This window comes from Elephas maximus, chromosome 9, assembly GCF_024166365.1.
Source record: "Elephas maximus indicus isolate mEleMax1 chromosome 9, mEleMax1 primary haplotype, whole genome shotgun sequence".
Lineage (NCBI taxonomy): Eukaryota > Metazoa > Chordata > Mammalia > Proboscidea > Elephantidae > Elephas > Elephas maximus.
Genome location: NC_064827.1, coordinates 59,990,624 through 60,002,420, shown reverse-complemented (window position 1 = coordinate 60,002,420; position 11,797 = coordinate 59,990,624).

The window sequence follows — 11,797 nt, the reverse complement described above, 5'->3', positions numbered from 1 at the left end:
CTCAACCCCTTCCTAATGGGCCATGCACGCAGCTTGGCCAGAGAGCCAGTGGCCTGTTATCACCTCTCCACCAGTTCCCTCTGGAACATGCTGCACCACCTCAGCTAGAGAGCAGCCAGCCCGCCATTGCTCAGGATCTATGCCACCAAGGGCCCACTCCTACCCCACCCGCTTCCTGCCGCATCATTTTTAAAAGTCATATATATATTTTTCTTTTTTTCCCGTTCTTCCTTTTCTTTCTCCTTCCCACCTAGCCCCATACACCATTTCCCCCTTCCCACCAGGCCACGCCACACCACCAAGGCTAGAAAGCAACTGGCCTACTGCTGCCCTGGGTCTGCCCCGCCCCCACCAGTCAGCTCCCACTATGCCACCATTTTATTTTATTTTTTTGCTTTTTTCTTTCTCTTACCCTAACACCCAGTCCTGTACATCATCTCCTTCCCCTTCCAACTGGCCCTTGGGTCCATCCTGCCCCCACTCACCAGCTTCCACTATGCAGCCAATTAAAAAAAATTTTTTTTCTCCCTTTCTTTTCTTTGTCCCTCCCAACTAGTATGCCACTTCTCCCCTTCCTGCAGGACCCAGCTGTGCTGCTGTGGCTACAGAACCACTGGTGCACCAGCTCACACTGACCTGGGTCTGCCCCACCCCCTACTATACCCCCCCAAACCGCCATTTTTTTTTCTTTCTTTTCATTCTCCCTGCCACCTAGCCCAGTACATCATCCAACCTCCTCTGTCACCAGCCCCCGAGTATGCCCAGCCCCCACTAGCCAGCCCCCATCATGCCACCATTTTTTCTTTTTTCTCTCTTTCTTTTTTCTTTTCTCTTTCTTCCATTTTCTCCCCACCCTCCCTCCACCTAGCCCCATATGCCACCCCCCTTCCTGCAAGCCCTGCCAGCCTGCCATGGTTGGAGTATTCCCAGCACTCAGTCCCACTGCTGCACTAGGCCTGCATCACACCTCCCCTTCTGCTACTCGACCAGCTACTGAACAGTGGGAAACAAGTCCATACCATTCCCCATTCAATACCCCTGCCTATCTGGTGAGGGGCTGTGAATGCTCCCATGCTGCTAGAAAAATATCAAGAGGCAGAGAGCACCCCCCCCCCAGTCTACCTTCAGCCACCTCACCAAACCGGTGTACAGCAAAGCAGGCTTGCCCTGCCTGCTGCTGCTCTGACAGCCTGGACAAGGTGGTGAGAGCTATCATGCCCACAGACGAGCAAGCAGCAAAGTATGCCAGGCCCACCCACCCTGACATATCAAAACGAAACAAAAAAGCAGGCCGAAACAAACATGCAATCAATAAATAAAGAACCAAAATACCTTAAAGTCTTGTAGGCAGCAGAAAATATCAAAACATATAAAAAGCAGGACGTCAAGTGACCAAAGTAAAGAATCTGATGATCTTCTGTTAGAAGAAAAGGCAGTGAAACTACTTAATATGGAATTCAAAAGACTAATATTTAGGGCTCTCCAAGAGATTAGGAAAGAGATCAAGGAAAACACAGATAAAACCAAGGAAAAAACAGACCAAATCAATGACAACACAGACAAAGCAATAGAAGAATTCAGGAAAATAACAAAAGCACAAAACATCTGTCATGGATTGAATTATGTCCCCCCAAAAATATGTGTATCAACTTGGTTAGGCCATGATTCCCATTATTGTGTGGTTGTCCTCCATTTTGTGATTGTAATTTTATGTTGAGAGGTTCAGGGTGGGATTGTAACACCACCCTTACCCAGGTCACTCCCTGATCCAAAGTAAAGAGCATTTCCCTGGGGTGTGGCCTGCACCACCTTTTATATCTCTAGAGATGAAAGAGAAGCAGAGAGTTGGGGACCTCGTACCACCAAGAAAGCTGCACCGGGAGCAGAGAGCATCCTCTGGACATGGGGTCCCTGTGCCTGAGAAGCTCCTTGACCAGGGGAAGATTAAGGACAAGGACCTTCCTCCAGAGCCAACAGAGACAGAAAGCCTTCCCCTGGAGCTGACGCCCTGAATTTGAGCTTGTAACCTACTAGACTGTGAGAAAATAAATCTCTCTTTGTTAAAGCCATCCACTTGTGGTAGTGTGGCAGCACTAGATGACTAAGCCAATGTCAAAATAAATGAATAAAATCATACAAAAGCAGCAACTAGAAATCCAAAAGATAAACAACAGAATTTCAGAAATGGACAACTCAATAGAAGATTTTGGAGCAAATTTCAAACAATGGAAGACAGATTCAGCAAGACTGAAGACAAATCCATGGACACTATTTTGTTTGAGGAAAAATCTGAGAAAAGAATGAAGAAAACCTAAGAACACAATCAAGAGCAAAAATTTGTGTATGATCAGAATTCCAGTACAGGGGGAGAAAATGGAAAATGCAGAGAAGATTGTTGAAGATTTGCTGGCAAAAAGCTTCCCAAATATCATGAAAGATAAAAAGCTGACCATTCTAGAAGCTCAAGGAACCACATATAGGATAGACCCCAAAAGAAAGTCCCCCAAGACATATTATAATCACACTTGCTAAATCAAGGACAAAGAATCCTGAGAGCAGCTCGAGAAAAACAAAAAGTCACTTACAAAGGGGAAACAATAAGACTAAACTCTGATTACTTGGCAGAAGCTATGCAGGCAAGAAGGCAATGGAATGACATATATAAAGACTTGAAGGAACAAAACTGCCACCCAAGAATGATTCATATCCTTCAAAATTCTGTCTCAAATATGGTAGTGAAACTAAAGCATTTCTAGATAAACAGAAATTAAGGGAATTCATAAAAATCAAACCAAATGTACAAGAAATATCAAAGGGAGTCCCCTCAGTTAGAGAACAATCAGAGTCTAGGACACAGGACAGTTTCAGCTAGATAACAACTTAGGTGAAGAACTCTCAATAATAAAACAAGGCCAAAAGATTTAAAACAAGGAAATAAAGATGTCAATCTACAAATGATGACAAAATCAAAACAATAAAAGGGGGAATAAACAATGTAGGTATTAAACTTTTAAATGGAGAGGAATTTAAGATGATACCAAGTAATAAAAGACTGGTTAAAACTTAGGAAGAAGAAGGTAAATTTCAAGGTAACCACAAAGTTCACGAACTACTCATCAGAATAAAAAAGAAGGAAAACATAAAGTCCTAGTAAACACAAGATCTATAATAACAAAAGAAAATCCACAAAGAAACTCTGCACAGGAAAGTAAAAGAAACAAAGAAAATATCACTACCACAAAAAAAGTATAACAATATGGCAGCAATAAACTCATGCCTATCGATTATCATGCAAATGTAAATGGCTTAAACGAACCTATAAAGAGACAGTGGCAGAATGGACAAAAAAAGCAAGACCCATCAGTATGCTGTCTACAAGAGACACACCTTAGACATAAAGACATGAATATTTTAAAAATCAAAAGGCTGAAAAAATATATGTAAAGCAAATAGCAACCAAAAAAGGGCCAGAGTGGCAACACTAAACTCAGATAAAATAGACTTTAAAGAAAAACCAACCATAAAAAACAAGGAAGGACATTATGTAATGATTAAAGAGACAATCCACCAGGAAGACAATCTTAATAAATGCCTACACACCCAAAGACAGAGCTCCAAAAGACATAAATTCTAACAGCACTGAAAAGAGAAATAGATATTTCCACAATAATAGTAGGAGATTTCAACACACGACTTTTGGTAAAGGACAGAACATCTAGAAAAAAACTTGACAAAGATACAGAAGACCTAAAGGCCAAAATCAACCAACTTGACTTCATAGACATGTATAGAACACCACACTCAATAGAAGCAAAGTATATATTGTTTTACAAAGCACACGGAATTGTCTCCGAGTTAGGCCACAAACCAACTTTCAATAAAATCTGAAACATCAAAATAATACAAAGCATTCTCTCTGATCACAATACTATAAAAGTAGAAATCAATAACAGGAAGAGCAAGGGAAAAAAAAAATCAAATACTTGGAAACTGAATAACACTTTGCTTAAAAACAACTGAGTGACAGAAGAAATCAAAAAGGGAGTCGGAAAATTCCTAGAATTAAAGGAGAATGAAAACACACTGTCTTAGTCATTTAGTGCTGCTATAACAGAAACACCACAAGTGAATGTCTTTTAACCCGAAATTCATCTCCTCACATTAAAGTAGGCTGAAAGTCCAAATCCTGGGCATTAGCTCCAGGGGACGCATTCTCTCTCTGCCTCAGGGAAACTTCCTTTACATTAGACCAGGGATGTGACCTTAGTAAGGGTGTTACAATCCCACCCTAATCCTCTTTAACATAAAATTACAATCACAAAATGGAGTACGATCACAATACTGGGAATCATGGCCCAGCCAAATTGATACACACATTTTTGGGGGACATAATTCAGTCCATGACATGCATCATACCAAAATGTTTGGAACACAGGAAAGGCAGGGCTCAGAGGTCAATTTATAGAAATAAATGCACACTACAAAAAAGAACAGGCCGAAATCAAAACTTTAGCCCTACGACTTGAACAGACAGAGAACAGCAAAAGGATCCACACCCACCACTAAAGATTAGAGCAGAAATAAATGAAACAATAGAAAGAATCAACAAGATCAAAAGTTGGTTCTTTGAAAAGATCAACAAAATCAAGAAACCATTGGCCACACTGACAAAGGAAAAACAGGAGAGGAAGAAAATAACCCAAATAAGAAATGAAATGGGGACATTACAAAAGACTCAACTGAAATAAAAAAAGATCATAACAGAATACTATGAAAAATTATACTCCAACAAATTTGAGAACTTACAGGAAATGGACAAATTTCTAGAAACATACTTCCTACCTAAATTAACACAAGCTGATATAGAAAATCTGAACAGACCCATAGCAAGAGAAGAGATTAAAAAGGCTAAAAAAAACAAAAAACCCCAACAACAACAACAAAACCTGGCCCAGGCGGCTTCAATGGAGAATTCTACCAAACATTCAAAGAAGATCCCATACTACTCAAACTATTTCAAAGCATATAAAAGGAAGAAATACTCACGAATTCATTCTATGAAGCCAGCATAACCCTGATAAGAAAGCCAGGCAAAGACATCACAAAAAAGAAAATTACAGACCAATGTCTCTCATGAATATAGATGCAAATATTCTCAACAAAATTCTAGCCAATAGAATTCTGCATTATATAAAAAAATAAATAATACACCAGGACCAAGTGGGATTCATACCAAGTATGCAAAAATGGTTCAACATTAGAAAACCAGTCAACATAATCCACTGCATAAATAGAACAAAAGAATCACAGGATCATCTCAACTGAAGCAGAAAAGGCATTTGATAAAGTCCAATACCCATTCCTGATTAAAAAAAAACTCTCAATAAAATAGGAATAGAAGGGAAATTCCTCAACATAATAAAGGGCATCTGTACCAAACCAACAGCCAACATCACTCTAAATGGAGAGAGGCTGAAAGCATTCTCCCTGAGAACGAGAACAAACAAGGATGCCCTTTACCATCATTCCTATTTAACATTATGCTGGAAGTCCTAGCTAGAGCAATAACACAAGAAAGAGAAATAAAGGGCATCCAAATTGGAAAGGGAGAAGTAAAACTATCCCTATTCACAGATGATATGATCCTACAGGTAGAGAGCCCAAAAGAGTCCACAAGAAAACTACTGGAACTAATAGACTCGGCAGAATAGTAGGATATAATATCAACATACAAAAATCAGTTGAATTCCTATACCCCAACAATGAGAACTTCAAAAAGAAAATCAGGAAAACAATACCATTTATATTAGCCCCTAAAAAGATAAAATACTTACAAATAAATCTAAAAGGAATGTAAAAGACCTATACAAAGAAAACTACAAAACCCCACTGCAAGAAACTAAAAGATGCCTATATAAGTGGAAGAATATACCATGCTTGTGGATAGGAAGACTCAACATTGTGAAAATTCTACCCAAAGCGATATACAAATATAATGTAATCCTGATCCAAATACCAACAGCATTCTTTAAGGAGATGGAAAAACTAATCACCAACTTTATTTGGAAAGGAAAGAATCCCCAGATAAGAAAAGCATTACTGAAGAAAAAGAACAACGTAGGGGGCCTCACACTACCTGATCTCAGAACCTACTATACAGCTATGGTAGTCCAAACAGCCTGGTACTGGTACAGCAACAAACACATAGACCAATGGCATAGAATAGAGAACCCAGATGTAAATCCATCCACCTACGGTCAGCTGATATTTGACAAAGGCCCAAAGTCTATTCAACAGGGGCAAAACAGTCTTTTTAACAAATGGTACTGGCAAAAAAAGAAACAGGACCCATACCTCACACCATACACAAAAACTAACTCAAAATACATCAAAGACCTAAATATAAAACCTAAAACTATAAAGATCATGGAAGAAAAAATAGGGACAATGCTAGGGGCCCTAATATATGGCAAAAACAGCAACAAACCATAACTAACAATGCACAAACACCAGAAGATAAATAGATAATTGGGAGCTCCTAAACATTTATGCTCCTAAAAGACTTCACCAAAGACTTAAAAAAAGAACCTACAGACTGGGAAAAATTTGGGGACTATGACATATCTGACAAGAGTCTAATCTCTAAAATATATAGAATATTTCAACATCTCAACAACAAAAAGAAAAATAATCCAATTAAAAAATGGGCAAATGATATGAACAGATACTTCACCAAAGGTACTCAGGTAGCTAACAGACACATAAGGAAATGCTCGAGATCACTAGCCATTAGAGAAATGCAAATCAAAACTACAATGAGATACCATCTCACCGCAACATTACTGGCACGAATCAAAAAAACAAAAAAATAACAAATGCTGGAGAGATTGCAGGGAGTTTGGAACTCTTATGTACTGCTGATGGGAATGTAAAATGGTACAGCCACTATGGAAATTATATGAGGCCTCCTTAAAAAGCTAGAAATTGAAATACCATTCGATCAAGTAATCCCACTCCTAGGAATATATCCTAGAGAAACAAGAACTGTCACACAGATAGACACGTGCACATCCATGTTCACTGCAGCATTGTTCACAATAGCAAAAAGATGTAAACAGCCTAAGTGCCCATCAACAGATGATGTATAAACAAATTATGGTACATACACTCAATGGAATACTACACAATGATAAAGAACAATGATGAATCCCTGAAATATCTCACAGCATGGATGAATCTGGAAGGCATAATGATGAGTGAAATAAGTCAGACACAAAAGGTCAAATATTGTATGAGGGCACTATTATAAAAACTCAAGAAAAGGTTTACACACAGAAAAAAAAACAAGCTTTGATGGTTATGAGGGAAGGAAAGGGTTGGGAGGGGAGATCACTAACTAGATAATAAACAAGTGTTAACTTTGGTTAAATGAAAAACAACATACAATTTAGGGGAAGGCAGCACAACTTGACCAAAGCAAAGCTGTAGAAGCTTCCTAGACACATCCAAACACCTTAAGGGATTAAGTTAACGAGGCTGAGGGCTGGGGACCATGGTCTTGGGGGATGTCTAGGTCAACTGGCATAACATAGTTCATGAAGAAAATGTTCTACATCCTACTTTGGTGAGTAGCATCTGGGGTCATAAAAGCTTGCAAGTTGCCATCTAAAATACATCTATTGGTCCCATCACATTCAGAGCAAAGGAGAATGAATAAAGCCAACGACACAAGGAAAACGTCAGTCCAAAGGACTAATGGACGGCACGAACCACAGCCTCCATCAGCCTGAGCCCAGAAGAAGTAAATGGTGCCTGGCTACCATCACCAACCACTCTGACAGGGATCACAATAGGGGGTTCCAGACACAGCAGGAGAAAAATGTATAACAAAATTCAAATTCACCAAAAAAGACTTACTGGTCTTACAGAGACTGGAGGAATCTCTGAGACTATGGCTTGTAGACACCCTGCTGAGAATTGAAGCTACTCTCGAAGGCCACCTTTCAGCCAAAGATTAGACAGGACTGTAAAACAAACCATTACACATGTGAGGAACATTCTCCTTAGTTCAATCAAGTATATGAGACCAAATGGGCAATGCCTGCCCAAAAGCAAAAAGAAGACAGAAAGGGACAGGAAAACCGGAGGAATGGACATGGAGAACCCAGGGTGTAAAGGGAAAGGGGGAGAGTGTTAACACATTGCTGAAATTGCAACCAATGTCACAAATCAATTTGTGGATAAATTTTTTAATGAGAAACTAATTCGTGCTGTCAACTTTCACCTAAAACACAATAAAATTAAAAAAGAAAAGAAAGTCCATGCAGAAACTAATTTACAATGCTTCCCTATAGGAATCTTCTAAATTTAGGACAGGCTGAGCTTCCTAGAGTTTTCATCTGCTTTGCTTTTTGAAATCAACTGTCTTCTCATTGCCATGTAACTCCATATAATAATTATTTGTGCCACTCACCAAATACATCTAACATCTAGCTTTATGTTTTGTGAGTACATGGTAGGATTGTTCTTCCCTATTCCCCTTGGGATTCAATATGGCTGTGTGACTTGCTTCAGCCAATGAAATGGAGCACAATGGCTGCATGTCACCTTTGGGGGGAAGCTTTAAGAATCAGCGTATAATTCATCATGTCCCCTTTCCATGCCATGGCATTCAGGAAGCATGCATTTAGAGAGTAGCCTCCATAGATACAAGTTTGGTTATATTAGTCAGGATTAAGTTGAGCTAAATGTGACAGAAAATTTCACAATAAAAAAGATAGATAGGCAATCTTACGATTATTGTGGCTCTGCTCCATAAAGTCTACAGGGACCCAGACTCCTTCTAGCTCATTTCTCATGCATCTGTAGAATATAACCATTTTTCTTATGATCCAAGATGGCTGCTAGAGTTCTGCCACCATATTCATGTTCCAAGTAGAAAGATGGTTTATAAGGATTGAAATGGAGACACAACAAATAAAAGATAGCAGCTGGTTTTTTAACTAAGTTTTCTGGAAGCTGCTACACAAAATCGCACTTATGTATATCGTTTTCTAGAACCTAGTTACATGGCCACACCTAGCTGCAGGGGTGGCTATGAAATATAGTCTTTATTCCGGGCACCTTTCTGCCCAGCCAAAACTCAGGGGCTCTTTTACTGTTTAAGAAGAGGAGAGCAGATATGGGAGTTAAACACCTAGGAGACTTTGCCACAGTGAGCATATGACTTAATTTAGGCCATTTATAATGGCCCATTCACCCAACCACAGATAGGTTAAGTGAGGGACATATGACCCATATCTGCTCCAGTAGAGTACTTTGCTATGGTGGTGGTGGTAGTTGATGATGACAATTTTTTTTTTTTTTTTACTTGAGTTTGTGAGGAAGTCTTTCCTTCTCAGGCCATAAATCTGAAATCAGAGACTAAATCCAGCATACAAAGAGAAGTACAGGTGAGAAAAACACTGAAGGCCCTAGGTAGTTTTTGATTTCCTTTTCCAAGCCTTTTTGAGATCAGCTCCACTCCAGCCCGTTCTCCAGTTGTGTGAGAAAAGAAATCCCTTTTTGGTAAATGAGAGGTTGGGTGCCTATCACTTGCAACCGAAGATTCCTAGAGCAACTGCCTACCTCCCTGTGGTGTTGTGGGGAACACATGGGGTCATGCACATAGTAGGTGCCATGGTGCCTGTACGTAAAGACCCTGAAATGTTCACTCTTACTGTATTTTAAATAACACAGAGTCAATGAAATTTGGAAATCCTGCTCTTTTCTTAAGTCTCAGCTCAAATGAGGTCTTGCTCTTTCCCCAGGACCATTTAGACTTTCCCCTCCTTGCCTTGCTTCTCCATTCTTCTAATCATCCTACTGCTTTGTTACTGTTCACAAAGCTATCTTCCCTTCTGATATCCTTTGAGTTTCTGGAGGACTGGAACTGAGTCTCACTCATCTTCAAATCCTCAGTACCTAACATACTGGAACACAGTAGATGCTCAATAAATATTTACAGGAAAATAAGGGCTTAGAGAGCACTCCTAACTAATGGCATCAATAATAGAAACAAACATTTATGGAGTACCACGCTATGTTCTAAGCACTGGCCTAAGATCTTTACTTTTTTATGATTTAATCATTGTAATAACCCTTAATATGTTATTATTAATCTATTTTACAAATGAGCAAATTGATGTCAAGGTCACACAGCTAGTTGATGGTAGAGCTAGATCTAATTCCAGGCAAATTGACTCCAGAGACCTAACATTTTAACCAATACGCTGTCCTGCTGCCTCTCGTTGAAGGCATTCTACTAAATATATATATATATAAAAAAAAAAAAAACCAAACCCACTGCCGTCGAGTCGATTCCAACTCATAGCGACCCTATAAAAAACAGAGTTAATTCATCAGATCTAGAGACAGAAGAAACTTTGAGACCATTCAATTCCATCATGAAATAGATGAAAAAACTGAAGCCAAGGATTGGAGGTGACTTGGTTCAGGTGGTTTATAAAACTGCAGAGGCATGTCCTAGGACTCCTGACTCCTAGCTGGAATTTTTTAGCCACAGGACCCTACCTCTCATGCAAAGTGTGTTCTTTCTTTGCACTTACACCATCCCCTCCAGGGTCTTGCTTTGGCAAAACCACTCCAGGATAGTAACCTGTCTTTTAAACTAGCTAGACGCTAGGATTCATTCAAAGTCAAGGAGGAAAGAGATGGGTGTGGATCTTACCTGTTGAAACAGACAAGGAGCATATGAAAGAGGACCAAGGAAAGGAGAGCCCTACTGGTTCTTCAGATTTCATCATTCAGGTACTCAGAGAAGCCTTCCCTGACCTGTCCAAGATCAAGTTTCTCTACCATAACCCAACCCATAGCTTGGGCAGCTGCAATTGTGTATTTATTTGTGTAACTATTTGGTTAATGGTCACCTCGGCAGTTCGAATCCACCAGGCACTCCTTGGAAACTCTACGGGGCAGTTCTACTCTGTTCTATAGGGTCGCTATGAGTCGAATTCGACTCGATGGCACGGGGGTTATCTGTTACTCTGTAGACTCATAGGAGGCCTGGTGGCATAGTAGTTAAGTGTTTGGCTGCTAACCGAAAGGTTCTTGGCTTTCCTCTCCTCGAGAGAAAGATGCGCCAGTTGGCTTCTGTAGACTATAGCCTTGGAAACCCTATGGGCCGGTCTATTCCGCCCTATAAGGTTGCTAGGAGTCAGAATCAACTCGATGGCACACAAGTTCCTTGAGGACAAGGTCCATGTCAATTTTTCTTTCTCCTTGTATTCCTGGTGCCTGGCATAAAAAAAAAAAAAATAACATAATAAATATAAAATGTAACTGTCATATAATGGTCGCTCAAAAAAACTGTTGAATGAATGCAAGAATGAATAAATGGATGAATAAGTAAATGTATGAATGAAGCCACTAAGACAAGTAACCCCTATGTTTAGGCAGATGTAAGCCCTATATGATGTGGTCTGAGGGGGCCATCAAGAGTCCTCACACGCCCACACACTCGCGCACACTGATGAGAAATCCCCACTGGTCAAGTCAATTAAACACCTATTTGCTGAGGGCTTTGGGGCCGAAGGGGGAGAAAGAGCTACAAAAGGTGAGCATGCAGTTTTAAAAGGATGCTTTCCACTCCCCGACCAGTCCGCCTACGTGTTTTCCTCTACAAAGTGTTTCTAATTACTGTGGCACTCTTGGTATCTGAATCCATCTCCAGTGAATTCCTCTGCAACTCCTGCCAGACATATGGGATCAATCAGGGCTTCAGCGCTGGTGCGCTTGC